We start from the raw sequence: 16,279 nt of genomic DNA, 5'->3' as shown, positions 1-16,279 counted from the left end.
GGTGTTTTGAGTGTTATGTTTTGCCAAAAAAGAAACTTCTTTTAAAATATTAAAAAAAAAACAATTCTTCACTTACTTTCTAATAAACCTAACACAGCCTTAATGTTGGCATCAATCCCAATTAACACCAGTGCAGGTGGATAATCCCCGTTTGGTTTATGGGAATAGAGGTCTGGAATTAGGGGTGTAAACTGATCGAATTCGAATCAAATTAGGCAATATATGAATTTGAATCCAATTGATATCTGATGGATATTGTAATATCTGAATTCAAATTCGATTAAATATTTGAATATTCTATTCAAATTCGAAATCGATTAATTAATTATTTTAGATAATTAATAAATATTTGATTGATATAAAGTATATAAATATATAAATTATTTATATAATTTAATTCTTATATATATATTATATAAAATATTTTATATTATATATAAGAATTAAATAATTGATTGAATATCGAATCGAATCAAGTCATATCCAAATTCGACCAATTAGATATTCGAATTATCCGAATTTGATTCAATTATGTTAAATATCGAATTCAAATTTAGATTTTCAGTTTGGTTGGATGGATCAGAATCGCATTTTCATTCCTATTGGAATAGCATTCCCTCATTTAAGGGAATAGTCATTCAGTGCCCCTCTCTTGGGAATGAAATCCCATTTCTATTGATTTCAATTTCCATTCTCATTCTTGTCTAAACCAAATAGATTATGGGAATGGAATATTCTATTTCCAATTTCGGAGGATTTCGATTCCGATTCTAACTGCAAACCAAAACGTTGATTCAGAATAAATTAAAAGAAAATAATCAAATTGTCCGTTTTATTGAAGGTTAAAGAGGAATGTTGGAGTGGCTCTTTTGTTGCCCTGACTCGATGGTGTTTTTAAGACGAACTTTTGAATTTTCAGATTAACCATCTCACAAATTTCAAATTTGTATATATTTGTACTGTTGGGAATAGTGACAAATGGGGGAATATATACAATACAAAGGGGTGATATTATTTCATAGGTGGGGGTTTTGGAAAATAATATCAAAAAAATAAATAAAAGTTTAAAAGCCCTTGATTCTAGGCTGCTTGTCGCATTCACCTCATTGTAGTCTAACTATGATAACAAAAAAGCATGATAATTGATACTTAGGCAGTGTTTGGGAGTGCTTAGTGTCTAAATGGGTTTATGAGAAAAGCCACTTTAGAAAATGGATTTTTGAAAAAGTAGTTTTTTAGTGTTTGGCTGCTCACTAGGGTTGTAATCAAATAGAGCTCGGATACCTCCACCCTAAGTTTGATTTGAATAAATATATTTAGCATCCAAATTAAATATAAACTTTGAATTGCCATAATTTTTAAAACCTTAATATCCAATAATTCCATTTCTAAAATATCCCCAAATTACCATAAGTTAATTCCTAAAATACTCCCAAAGACCCATAATCCTACCCCAAATTATATGTATTTTTAGGTAGTTGCCTCGAATAGAGAAATTTTGAGGAAATCCAACAATTAGATAAGAAACTCTATTAATATTGGAATCTGGATGCCTTTGGGGGAAAGCGTAAAGCTCACAAGGATAGGGGCCCATGGATCCCCCCAAGGATCAATGTTCCTCCCATTTCCAACACACCATGAAAGGCCCCTCTTAAGAAGATTCATGCCATATTAAATGTTGCACCAACCCCATAATTGACCATTCCTTACCGAAGTTTGTGTATATTAACTATTCAGAAAATGTATTGCTTTAAGCACCTAAGCCCAAAGGAAATGGGATGTGATGAAGGGTGATTTGGCGTGACCTAGCGAGAAGGGGACACGTGGACACGACCTGACTAAGGGATGACAGTTCAGCCTGGCAAGCCTAGTTCGCAGCATTTGAGCTCGGGTGTTCGGTCGCCTTGGTGTAGACTCACCTCGGCATTCAATCTAGTTCAGAGCTAAAGAACTGAAGTATCAGCTTGGGGCTAGCAACCCGAATCGCCACGTAACGACTCCGGAAGTTTCTCCAATAGACTCCGAACCTCACGGGATCACACCGCGTAATGGCAGGCCTTATCCTCTCCTCACCCGGATCGAGCGGAAACGATAGACTTCATTAACTGATACGTTACTCCCCGACTAAAGCGGAAACAGATCTCCTCCACTAAGGCCGAAGATCCGGAAACCGTTTCGTGAAACCCGCGGCAGCTCAGCTATATAAGAGCAACAACCCCTCCAGGGCCCAGGTACGTGTGATCACTCTACTCTCTAGCTCTCAAATTCTCAAAACATTCAGCTCGCACATACTAACTTAAGCATTGGAGCGACCTCGCCGAGTTAGCCACCCCAGGTTCTCTGATCCATCGTCTTGCAGATTGATCCAGCTTGCTGCTCGATTGGAAGCCAAATCACCCTCCAGTTGGGAGTAGTCAGATCGCGCTACATAAGGATGTAAGTGTTATTTGTTGACCAATAAGGTTGTCAATGTATGAGGCTCTGACCTGATTTGACATTCAATCCAATTATCTTGGATTCAAATGCAATGTTACATGTTAATGGACTGGATTTGTATGGGGTAAATGGTATCTATATTTTTAGGTGGTTGTCTTGGGTGGGAAAAATTTAGGGATTCCACGTCCCCAAGGGAGTGGGTGCCACACCCTTAATGGTAGTGTAGCATTCAATACGACATGGATCTTCTTAACATGGGCTTATTATGGTGTGTTGGAGATGGGAGGAATATTGATCCTTGGGAGGACCCATGGGTCCCTATCCTTGTGAGCTTCAAGGTTTCCCCCAAAGCATCTAGAGTCTAGGTTCCAATATTAATAGAATTTCTTATCTAATTGTTGGATTCCCTCAAAGGTAAGACCAGTCCCAATTATACAACATCCTTTCAATAAAAGAGGTAGCAACTATAGATAGGAATTCCCTCAATATTGACTCTTGTCTAGATTGTTTAATTTGGGGTTCCTCTAAGTTAAGAGCTTATTCAGTGAAAGAAAGTTACATCACAGCTTAGAGGGAAGATGTTAGTCCAACTAATGGTCATTTCAAAAGACTCTCCATTGATAATAGGGAGTGTCTCTAGAAGTTGAATATCCCACAACTAATGGTTCACTAGATCACCCCTCACTTCATATTTCAAAAGTCACCATGGACATCTGCTTCTTCGCAACACTATCTAGCCTTTGTCGACCTTGTATAGATTTGTGTCCCCGATTTACAACACACATACCAAAGTATATGTTGCCATTGTTGATGATTAAATGATTCTCGATATCTAGCACTCAATGGAAAAGATCGAATTTGGTACTCTATTATGCGGTGATGAAGGGTGTTCTACTGCAACAACTTATTCAAAAATTCTTTGAGTTTAGCCTTTAACTTTGGCACGTGAGTAGCACCACTATGGGTCACTATTGAAAATATCAAAGCAATAGAGATTTTGAAAGGCGATGGTCTTTGCAACAACCTCCCCTATTTCATGGTGCGACTCCAGTTCTGCCTCATGTAAGCATATTTCATTTCTAGCAACTATTTTGGGAAGATACTTCACTCAACAACAAAGCAAAACCCCTTATTTCAAGTGGTGGTCAATTACCTCCATATGAGGAGGTTGTATTGTCTACTTAAAGGTAGGAACATGTTTAAGATTTGTTGGTGTTGGCATTGTCACACTATAAGAGGCGAGTGATCTGAGACACAACAGAGTCATTGGGGATGTCTTCTCTAGTTTTCCTATCTTCCTAATCTCAATTCAATGGCAAATAGAAGCCGAGGAAATTGTTGTTAAAGTTATTATGTATTTGGTATAGCTTTCATTTATTAAATAAACAACTGTACTTAATTTGTCTTCAAAACAGACAATGTACTTGATAAACCGTTTATTGACAATTAGGCACCACATCATCAGAAAAGTGAATAAATGCTTAATTGTTGGAGGAAGTGTTAAAATGAAGACCAACTTTTATCAATATCTATGCGTAGGAATCAACATTATGGGATAAATGCTGATTTGGCAATGACATGGCACCATTTATCAAATAAACAAAGGCCATACCAAACACCTCCTTATTCTAGTTTTATGCCTTTTGCTTTGCCTTCTCTATTCAAACTTTAGAATTCTTGCTCCAATTAATCCCCTTCGTTACTTTCACTCTTTTTAAAATGCAGGTTCTCCTCTCTTTGTCCAATGAAATGAAGGAGTCAAATGTAAGTTGATACATCCATGTGGGATTAAGATTTCAATTGAAGTATTGAACTCAAATGATTTGTGTCTACTAAATTCGATGGTCGTGTTGGAGATGATGAAGTTTTGTTATCATTCAAACTTGAAAATGAAGCTACGGAGGTATGGTTTAGGGGGTATTTTGTAGGGTGGTTGTTGTTCATTTTGATTGGTTTCAAAACGCACCACAAAGAATGGTGTTCTTTTACATTGTGGTGTGTTTTGGGTTGAGCTATGGTGTGTTATGGAACTGAATATATCATGGTGTTTGCACCACACCAAAAACTAGTGTTCCATAACCCATCACTCATTGGAACACTCGTTAAACAAAGACTTGGAATGTTTTAATAATTTCTATTTTCCAAATCTAAATGCACACCACATAACCACAATATAGTACACTTGTTCTGGCATGGTGTGTTCCAAAATGTACCATTTCAAATTGACCATAGTGAAGCCCAATGACATGGAACATGCTACTCTTTTTTGGACCCGATATGGAACACCCCCTTAGAACTTAGGGTTTCATACACTCAAAGAAGGAGAGGGCAAAATAGTCTCAAAAGCATAAGAATGTAGTTCTAAGATTTTGGAATGTTTCAAGTCACACGTGATTTCACGTGTTGTAGATAACTGACAGAATACCAACAGTTGGACTGGGGTGTCTATTTCTGAAAGTTTAGGGTACATAAATGTTCTATTTGAAAGTTTAGTTCCCTAAGTGTCACTACCCCCGAAGTACAGGTACCTATATGTAATTTATCCCATATTTAAATTAAAAAAAGATTAAATCCGCAACCCTAACTATCATCAATTGAAATTATTTTTATGTATTCTTTTGTGTGTGTGCTGAAGTATCCCCTATATTTGTTGAAATTTTTATTTTTTTAATTATATTTTTCATTTTACTTACGACATTTTATGTGGGAAATGCATGCTTTAAGGCTGCATTTGTTTCTTTATAAAAATATATGCAATTATTTTTATTGAAATACTTCACCTATCACTTTTGCACAATGAAGAAATTTGTTTTCTATACATATAAAATTCTGAGGCAAATCATAAATGGTAAGGGAAACATTGATTTCATTCTAAAGGGAAGAAAATATGATTAAAACATTTCACTTTCAACAAATTGTGTCATGGTTTTCGAATTGTCGTTGATTCAGATGGTCAGACCATTTAGCCCAGGAAACCATCTAGGTAATCAGTTCCGTTTTACCCCAAACCTGGTCCCTAGCCTAAAACCATTGAATCGGTCAATGACCCGCTGACCCGGGTGGTCGAATCATTGACCCGTTCAACGGTTTTTGGCCTTTTATTTTAATTTTTTTTTGTCAGAATGGGCCGTTTGTTCGAATCTGATGGTCGAACTATTGACCTAAAAATTGTTATATATGTATGTATGTATGTATATATATATATATATAACAAACATTATTAGATACAAACAATGAAAAAATGTTTATGGTGCAATGCCCAAAGTTCTCTTTGGTCTAATTGGAAGGCATTCTTTAGTCCTTGCAAAAGGACCAAAGAGAGGAAGCTGGTAGGTCAAAGACAAAATCATACACTAGGTTGGCCAACATATCATGAGTGAACACACCAATGTTCCGAACATAGGACCCACACCTTATGTGTACGAAACATTGGTGTGTTCACTCACGAGAGGTTGCTTAGCCCCTTGTGTAAGATTTTTTTTTTGTTAAAGTGGCAAACACATTTACTTATTTTTTAGTCACCTTTTAAAAATTTTATGCTTAGAGTTCCATTATATTTATTCTCTTTTCACGCATTTAAGTGAGGTGGGTTGAACTTAACTTGATTAAATAATAATCAAATGATGTAGGATATAACAGATTTAATGTATTTGGAATGGGACATGTTTGTAAAATTGGGGAAAAGATTAAATAGACAATCAAAGGCATGGGGTTCAGGAAATAATAATAGACAAAATTTGTATGTGTCCTACCATTAACCTTTCAATTAACATATACTAAAAAAGTTAAAATGTAAATTAGATTAGTTGAATATGATCGACATGTAACCTGTTGTGAAACCAATAATAACACTGACATCAATGATAAAATACACGATAACTTGATAGATTGTAGAATATCTCCACGGATCAGGAATATCTCCCATACATAATGTAATTATATATTAGATGGGAAATATATATCAAGCAAGGTTGTCCACGTCACATGGGCCTTTCTCCAAACCCCCTTCCTGCATACTCTATTCTTTCTTTTCCTTCTCCATTACCCCTTTCCAGCCCTCTCATTAAGCCACATCAACAAGGCTCTCCTTGCTCCTATTAATCCCCACTTTCTAATTACCTAAAAATATTTCTAAAATATTTTTGTCTCTCTCTCTCTATCTATCTAAAACTCCTCCTAAATTTTCCTAAAATATGCATCTCTCTCTAATTGACTCATATTTTCTCCTAAAATACTATATTAATTACTCTCTATTCATTTACATGGATCAATTAGAGAGACACAACTTTAACTATTTATTGTTATAACATATAATATGGGTCCCATGTATTGACTACTCTATGTTAAACTAAATTAATAATAATAGCCTATAAAATCAATTAGTTAGTTAACTAATGTTATTAATTCATAAAATTATTCATATAGTTTCCATTTAAAAATGATTAACATAATAGAAAATTCAAAATAAATTACTCTTTTTTTTAATTTAACAATTATTATTGTTAAAATTAATTACAATAATATTATACTTAATTTATAATAACTAATTATAACATTATTGAAAATTTTAAACAATAATAAACTTAACATAATATCATAACTTAAATTACACATCAATGACAATTTACTAAATAATTAAAATTTAATAAAAGTAAAAATTATTAATTTAAATATGATTTAAATCCATTTTTTAAATAATGAAAAACAAGCTAAGTTTAGTATGAGTTTGCCTTTACCATAACTTGACAAGGAGATGTTCCCAATGTATGACTGGAGTAGCTGGTCGGCCCAATGTTGGTAGCAGATCCCTACCCCACAAAATTGTCCTCGCAAGAATTTGAATTTAATCATCACATGACGTCCTCACACCCACTTGTAATCATGTTGTAATCATCATGGACTCTCGTTCGTGGATGGTTTAGTCTCCGAAGGTCCCAAGGGGATGGCCATGGAGAGAAAAGAAGGGAGAGAAGGACGACTGCTGAGGATGGTGGGAAAAGAGCAGAGGAGAAATAGACAGAGTTAGAGAGTCTCTCTAAGAAGCCCTAGGTTAGGGCTATATGGTAGTCTGTCGTGGGATAGAGTTATTCCCCTTTTTATAGAAAGGACCCTAGGGCTATAAGGAGGAGGATCTAAAAGAAGACATTTCCTACTAGGAAAGAGGATCTTTATCTTTTTGTTGGCTGTTAAGGGAGCACCATTGGGGTTTCGCCACGTGTCCAGCGAGATCCTTTGAAGACAAAGTTTCCTTTCTCTTACGGATTCTCTCGTGGCACGTGTAGGTGGTGTTTCCGGAAGCATGTCATTAAACACTCCGGAACACCGGTTTAAACATTTATAATTTTTACCATTTCTCAAACAACTACTAACGTAGTAAATGGGTGAGAACGGGCCGTATCCACAGGGAAGCAAGTGAAAAATTAATATATACTTAGATTCGGAAAAGAGAACACAAGAGGGAAGTGTAGAAATATAAAAATTAATTAATTAAATTAAGAAAAATATAGAATTGGAATAGTACTGAAAGTTAAAAGTGCAAAAGCATAAATAAATTAACAAAAGAAATGAAATAAAAATCAATAATCCAATCAGAGGTAGCAGTCTCCGGATCTCTCCTTTGACCCTTGAACTTCTCGAGCTAGGCCTTTCGTCTTACCTGGACGAATTGTAGATCTGCAAAAAATAAAACAAAGATCAAATGGAATGAAAATAAATTACAAAAAGTAAATAACGAAACTGGAATTAAAAGAACAAAAATTCAACCTAAAACTAAAGAGACTGGTTGGGATCCAATTCCAGAGGTGGTAGTAGTGGTGTTGGCGAACTACAAGTAGGAACCCCTCCTCTTGCCTAGGCATCCTCCTCTTCCTCTACCCTTGGACTTCTCAAGATCAACCTTTCATCTTACTTGGGGGCAGAATCCAACCCTTTCTCAGGAGCCCTAGGGTCCTTTTTATAGAGAAGGGAGGATAGAATTGGGATTAGAGAGAAAGAGGGGGGCAGCAGATGGGTTTTAGCAGAAATATGGGTGCCCTATGGTTTAGAATGAAGGCTTAGGATGGTTCTAGGGTGATCCTAATACTAAGAAGAAAAGGAGAAGGCATCCCATATTATGTAAGGCCGAGATTTAATGGCTAAAGGCTGAATGGTGAAGATTAGAAGTTCGGTGGCTCCTAGGGTTAGAATGCTAAAAAGAGAGTGCCCTAGAATGGATGGTGGAGATTAGAAGGGATGGAATGTGAGGATTTAGTACTTAGGGGTGGCTAGGGTTTGTTAAGAGTGAAAAGAATGGGTTCAAAGTAAACCTATTCATGGGCCGGGTGGCCCGACGGACCAGCCCGGCCCCTGGACGGGCTTGAACACGCAAATGAGCCCGCAGGCTTAACCCCAGGCCAAAAAGCCTGGCCCGCAATAAATTTGAGCCGGGCTCGGGATTTGCCAAAATAGCCCGGCCCGGCCCGACCTATAGATTAAAGTTAAAAAACCCTAGTCGAACCCCTCTTTCTTTCACCTTTTTCCACCTGAACCTCTCTTCTCTTCAGTCTTCACATCCTCCTCAGTCCTCAGTCCTCACACTCTCAAGTAGCCACACAACCGGCGTGGCGGCGAACGTTCACTGGTGCAACAACTCCAACGGTGAGTCGTATCCTTCTCTCTCTCTCTCTCTCTCTTTCTCATACGTGAACTGATCACTGTTAAAATCACAGCTCACAGTCACCGCGAACTCAGCTCCGACGAACACAGTCACTGGTGGTGAATAGGGAAAAACTCCAATTTTTTTATTAGGTCAGGCTTCGGACTTTTTATCAGAGCCGGGCTCAGGCCCAAGTTGTAGGCCCGTTGGTTGGGTCGGGCTCGGGCTCGGGCCTAACAAATTTCTATTCATGAAGAGTAAAAGCCCGGCCCGAGCCTGGCCCCCGACCCATGAACAAGTCTAGTTAAAAGGCGCCCTAAGGTTTGCTAAGGCGTGGGGAGCATGCTAATACAGTAGGAGTGGTGCCAAAGTGGGTTTAGCAGATAGGAGGCGCCCTCCTGATTTCAGTTTTTCACAAAAACACCCCCTCTCTTAGCTGGATTTCACACCGGCTTCCCAAAATTTGCATTTCAGCCATGAAAACTTCCTAGTTTTCCCTAGAATTTGCACAGAGATCCTTAAAGGCCACAACATTGTATTTAACTGGAAAAATGGCACATCTTGACTATTCTAAGGCCGAAAATACCCCTAAATTGATGCCCTTAAGGCACCAAAATGCAGGGTTATCAGTAGGCTACGTCCCTTTACGGGTTTTCGAGTGGCCACATGTTAAAGGACAAGATCAATGATGCTATCGCAAAGTCTGATGCCCCTTGTTCACCTTGGGTCCTGAGTGGTGTTTTATGCTCATCGCACGTCTCTACGTTTGTGATGGTTACTAAGCTCATTGCAAATCTGTGATGGTTTGTCCAACAAGATCCTTTGAAGACAAATCTTCCTTTCTATTACGGATTCTCTCATGGTACATATAGGCTATGTCCCTTTACGGGTTTCCCAGTGGCCACGTGTTAAAGGACAAGATCGACGATGCTATTGCAAGTTTGACGCCCCTTGTTCATCATGGGTCCCGAGTGGTGCTTTATGCTCATCGCATGTCTGTGATGGTTACTACGCTCATTGCAAGCCTGCGATGGTTTGTTAAGCTCATCGCAAATCTGTGTGTATCTAAAGTTCATTGTAGGTTTATGCGGACCAAAGTTCATCGCGACCCATTTCAGATACGCGTTTATTGCCATCATGCGATGAGATATGGACTCATTATTGGCATCTGTGGGGTATTAATTCAATGCCCTCTGTGCTCTGATGGTCTGAGTGATCACTATGTACCTACACATGCATTTAAAAGATCCCAATACTTGCATGGTTTTATTTACTAGTGATGAAGGGCGATTTGACTCTCCAATGACATCGCAACACGTAGCGCCCCGGAACCGTCATACGACACCTCATAACCACGTAAACATTGACTTCGAAAGCACTTTGGACACATCATACGTGTCTCAACCTCCTCAACCCCACCTCAACAAGCTGACTTCGAGATGCCTCAAAAGATGTTAGGTCGGCGTAAGAGGCGGCTTGCACAACATGATGGACGACCTCCTTCACAAGTGGGGTATCAATTTTGAATACTTTGGGATCACATTGCCACGACGATTGAACTAACTCCCATCCCGCCTGCTTTAAAGGCAACCGAATAAGCGTTATCGCTTTACATGGAGTCTGTCTCTAGGCGTAAAATCACCTCCGAACCAGACAAGATGGTGATATCAGATGCACTATGTGAAGCCTACAACAAGTTATTACTATATAAAGGCATCCCATTCCTCATAAAAGGTACGTGCGATATAACACTCACATCTCTCTTGCATTCTAGCTTCCTAACATTCTAAACTTTTCGTTGACTTAAGCATCAGAGTGCTCACCTCAAGTAAAACAACCAAGGACTTTGATACTCTTCTCTTCCAACGCGACCAGGCGACCTCGCCCGGTGTCCGAGTTTTCATCCAATAGGGAGCGACCCGATCGCACACCATTAACTAGTAAGCGTGCACATAGGAGGTTGTCATGATAATGATTAAAGTATGACAAATTAAAATGAAGTTCTAATTAATGGAGGTTTAACTGATCAAGTAAGAGAAAAATCTTGAATAATGCTTTGTGATAAAGAAGGACAAATTTTCAAATTAATGAATCTTGAATAACCGTTTAAGATTTATTCCTAAAATTGCAAATAAGAGTGAGTCACCTTGGCCATAATTCACCAACAAGTAATAAGATTCAGATCTTCCTCTACGGGAATCACAACCACCAAATGTAAGGGTTAAAATTGTTATAATGGAGGCATAACAAAGCGCCTCTAAATGTATATATTCTAGTAGTGCTTGAGCTAGAAACCTAATGTTAGATGATAGTAAAGAATTTTATGCAATTGAAGAAAACCAATGAAGAAATTTATGCGATGGGACAAAGCCAAGACATCAAATCCAGAGATATCAAAATCCATGTCTTTAATTATTCTTTTACTTCCTAAATAAGAATTATATGGCATATTCGACTAATATTTATCAACACAATGATTGAACTAATAAGGTATATGACACCATCAAGGGTAGTTCTCTATTCTCGTTCAATGACAATAGCATCAGATGGCTTCAATGGTCAATAATAATAAGTACTAATACCATGTATTTATTGGCTTCAAAGGCATCATATGGGCTTTAATCATTTTTTGTCCTTGTTAGTAATCGATCCCTACCCCACAAAACCATCCTCACTAGGGGTGAGCACTATTCGGTTAAAACCGAATAAATGAACTAAAAAATTCAATTTTGGTTTTCAGAATTAGAAATTCGATTAATCGAACATTCTACTATTATATGTAATATATAATATATAATATGTAATATGTAACATATAATATATAATATATTTATATATAATATAATAAATTTTGATTTTATAAAATACATTATATGTTATAATATATATAATAAAGTATATATTATTAAAATTTGGTTTTAAGTGAAAACCGAACAAAAAATTTCAGTTTTGGTTATTTCAAGTTTTCTATAATTTGGTTTTGCTTCAATTTTAATTTTTTTAGTTTAGTTTTTAAATTTTTAGTTTATTTGGTTTGGTTTTTAACCGTATGCTCACCCCTAATCCTCACAAGAATTTGAATTTAGGGAAAATTCCACTTTAATACCCTGAACTTTGGGGGTAGTGTCAAGTTAGTACCCGAATTTTCAAATGTGTCAGTGTAGCACCCAAACTTTCAAAAAGTGTCAAGCTTGTCTAAAACCGCTAGCAAACGTTAGGTATCATGTAAAAGGATAAAAATGTCCTTGACCTATCACCTGATTTTCTTATGATTGTATCCGATCTCTAACCAATAACCACCTCCGATATTCAATCTCTAACTAGTATTCACATCAATGATGGAAATACAAAAATGAACAAATAATTTTTATTAGCAACCATGAAGATAGAAAAAATAAATATTCCAAGTCATCGACATTTGCATTTTGACGATCAATTCAATTAGTTCAAGGGAAAAGAAAATGAGTCAAACCCAGTATTTCCTAAGTCCTAATCATGATAAAATGTAAAAGAGGAGGCATGCTTGAATTGAAACAAAATTGATGAAAATTGCTTCAAATATTGAAAATAAACAGGTACTGAGTTATTCCCATTACCCCCAAAAAGCAAACAAATAAACATATCTTCATTCAGAAATATGGTCAAACACAAACTTACCATGTTGAATTCATTGGAGAAATACAAAGAATTAAACACAAGGCAGAAAGGAAATGTGATTGTATGAAGAGTACCAATTTGAAGCATCATGTACATAGATCATATTTTGCAGAACTTTGTCAACCTAGAAAAGTGATTATGACCCTCATCTCCTCTTGAGCCTTGATCTTGAATTATACTAGGGTATGGAAGTTCATTATGTCGAATCTTCCGTCGTATTTGAAGTAAAGTCAAGACAGATGAAGGAAGGAAACTAGGAAAAGTTGTTGAGTTCACACATGACACAACCACCTCAAGACCTCATCAATTGATGAACATTGTTGACCTCATCGTCAATGATGTCCCACCTAACAAAGGAATTTATTTATTTGGTTGATTTTGAATCATTTTGAATTTATATCTTTAATTGATAGATTTTCTTCTTGAATGATTTTGTAATAATTTAGGTTTTGTAAAGGAATTGAGAGAGACGCCATCAAAACGACATTAGAGGTTCGTGGAATTTTTTGATGTTAGAGATGCAGTTAGAGCTCTTTCAGAATTAAACGAAAGGGAAATCGACGACAAGAATTTAGTAATTGAATTTAATCATCCTGGTAGTCATGGAAGAAGGTTATTGAACGTTGATACTACCAACGCCACCAGCAACATCAACAAAACCATCACCGCTTCTGATATTAACAGAAGAAGCAGTTTAAATTCTTCCGGTACTAGGGGTGCACTACATTTGTCGTTGATTCCAAATGGATACTGGGGTGCCACCCTTTTACCCTCCCTCCTTCCCGTTCTAGTTAGAGGTGGGCCTACCATCTAAAGGTAGAAGACAATGAACAATGTCTTCATTAGTCTAAGATCTCAAACATCTTAACTAGATAAGTTTCAAGGTAGAAGACAATGAACAATGTCTTCTTTTGAAAGGTATTTTCGACATTTTCAAAAAATTTAAGTTGCACGTATCATCACATGATCAGGTAACTAACGATCGGTTAATGCCGGGGACCAACTTGATACTTATTGAAAATTTGGGTACTGCAATGACATGTTTAAAAGTTTGGGTATTAACTTAACACTGCTCCAAAAGTTTAGAGTACTAAAATGGAATTTCCCATTGAATTTAATCATCACATGACCTCTTCACACCCACCTGTAATCATGCATTGGGAACAACTCCATACTTGCATGTTTTTATTTATAGGATAGGAATATATTACCAATGCACCCACTTGTGATGATAATTTTGTGAGTACTGAATTGGAATTCTTTACGTCCGTGCATTTAGAATATCTCATTAATTGTATATCGATGCAGGGCTGTTATTTGCGAATTCGACTTCTGTCAGGGGAAGTTGGTTCTTGCACCGTTCAAGCAGCCCTTGCAACCTTGCATTAGGAATATCTCCCATGAAATAAATCACATAAGTATAGAGATATTCCCAATGTAAGGTTGTAAAGGCTATTGGAACGGGCTTTGCCCTAACTGAAGCCGGACTTGTTATTTGCATGTTTTTTTTATTTAAGGAACTAATAATTAAGCACATGTGTTGCATGTGAAAATTTTTTCTTCACATTAATTATAGAAATTGAAAATTAACAAAAGTAACAATATGATTAAAAATAAAATTAAACGTTTATAGCAAATAATAATAATAATAATAATAATAATAATAATAATAATAATAATTATTATTATTATTATTATTATTATTATTATTATTAAATTTTGTATTCCATTTTTATCATATTTAAAAATAGCTTTTATTTTAACAATTATTTTTATTTAATATGATGAATATATAACATTAGAAATGATCTCAAATGTTTTCGACAAAATTTTGTACATTTTTCATTTTTGGTGCTTTATCTTTTTTTAAATGTTTATTGTTCAATTATGACATTATGAGTTTCTTTGAAAAGTTGGATCATTGACCCACCATCTAGATAAGAAAATAGCTTGACTATAAAAGTGGTATAAGTGTGTAAGAAAAATAAAAAAAGGGATGATTAGTTTTGATTATAATTTTCCTTTTAAACTATATATTTCATGTATATTATATAAATAATTTTTACTTATTACACTTAATTTTTGTTTGTCTATGATATCATTTTTACCCAAACCACTAGACCTGGCAATTGGGTTGGGTGGGTCGGGTTCGGGTTGGGTCAATGTACTTTGGGTTGATTTTGGGTCAGGTTGAATTTCGGGTTGGGTTGTCAAGTGCTAGACCCTAACCCTAAATGTTTGGGTTAGGTTTGACCCATGGGTCAATTTGGGTCATCCCAAAAAATAGTTGGAATTTAAATAGACTAAAAAAAATACATGAAAGTGTTAAAATTAAAAGAATTAACCATAAAATTCTAAATATAAAATAAAAAACTTGAACATTTAACAATTTAAAGAGTAAACAGTAAAGAGTAAAGACTAAATAGAAAAAATTAGAGAGTGGAAACTTTTAATAATGCATAAATAATCTCAATTAGACTTGACAATCAGGTTAGTGGGTTGATCCATGACCCAACCCAACCCAACCCAGTTTTTCGGGTTGGGTCGGATCAGATCATTTTCACATTTGGGTATCTGAATATGAGACCCTAACCTTGTTTTTACGGGTTGGGTTGGGTCGGGTTTGCGGGTTGGGTCAACTTTTTGCTAGGTCTACAAAGCACTAACCACCACCTAAAAAGAAAAATAGTTTGATTTCTTAAACTATCCTTTTGGTTTAGCTAATTAACTAAATGTACCCTTAATGTTTGAAAATTGATGAAATCTACCCTTATTGTTTATGACAATTGACTAACTCTACCATTCCCGTTAACATCAATTAATATTTCGCCAAAACCCATAAATACGTGACACCACATAACGTTTAAAAATTTTTAAAACCCAATTATACCCTTATCCTTCCTCTCGACCCATCACACCCTTCCTCCTCCGACCTATCTCTCTTCCCTCTATCTTCCTCCCATAGTCACCATCAACACCAGATCACCTTCCTCTTCGACCTCTCTCTCTCTCTTCCCTCTGTCTTCCTCCCACAGTCTCCATCAACACCTGATCATTGGAGATAACTACACAGTATCAACTAAAAAAACCAAAAAAATAGTAAAGCATCTGTCGATCTTTCAATAGTCAAGAACAAATAAGAATAAAAGAAAATTAAAGCAGAGAACGATTGAGTGAACCAACACACCCCTCATCCTCTTTCTTATTCAATAGTGGGGTGCTCTGTTGAAGAAGTAGAGAACGATGAATTGAATAGGGGCAGCGATAGTAGTGGCAACTGAAGTGGTATAAGCGAACTGAACAAGGGCGACGACAGCGGCAACCCTTTGAACTCCCATCTCTCTTTCTCTCTCTTCTTCCTCTGAGCAACGGCAACGGCGGCGGAAACCCCCTATGAACTCCCATATGTCTTTCTCTCTCTCCTTCCTCTCAGCGTTGACGACAACGACGATAACCCCCTTTAAATAAGAGATGAAATAAAGGAAAAAAAAGGAGTTACGCCAAGCTTGTAAGCTAAGAGTCGACAAAGGGTCCCCTTGTAAGCGGAGAGTC

The sequence above is a fragment of the Nelumbo nucifera genome, chromosome 4 (genome assembly GCF_055504915.1).
Source record: "Nelumbo nucifera cultivar China Antique chromosome 4, China Antique-T2T, whole genome shotgun sequence".
NCBI lineage: Eukaryota > Viridiplantae > Streptophyta > Magnoliopsida > Proteales > Nelumbonaceae > Nelumbo > Nelumbo nucifera.
The sequence above is the reverse complement of the archived record's forward strand: the minus strand, read 5'-3'. Positions refer to the sequence as shown.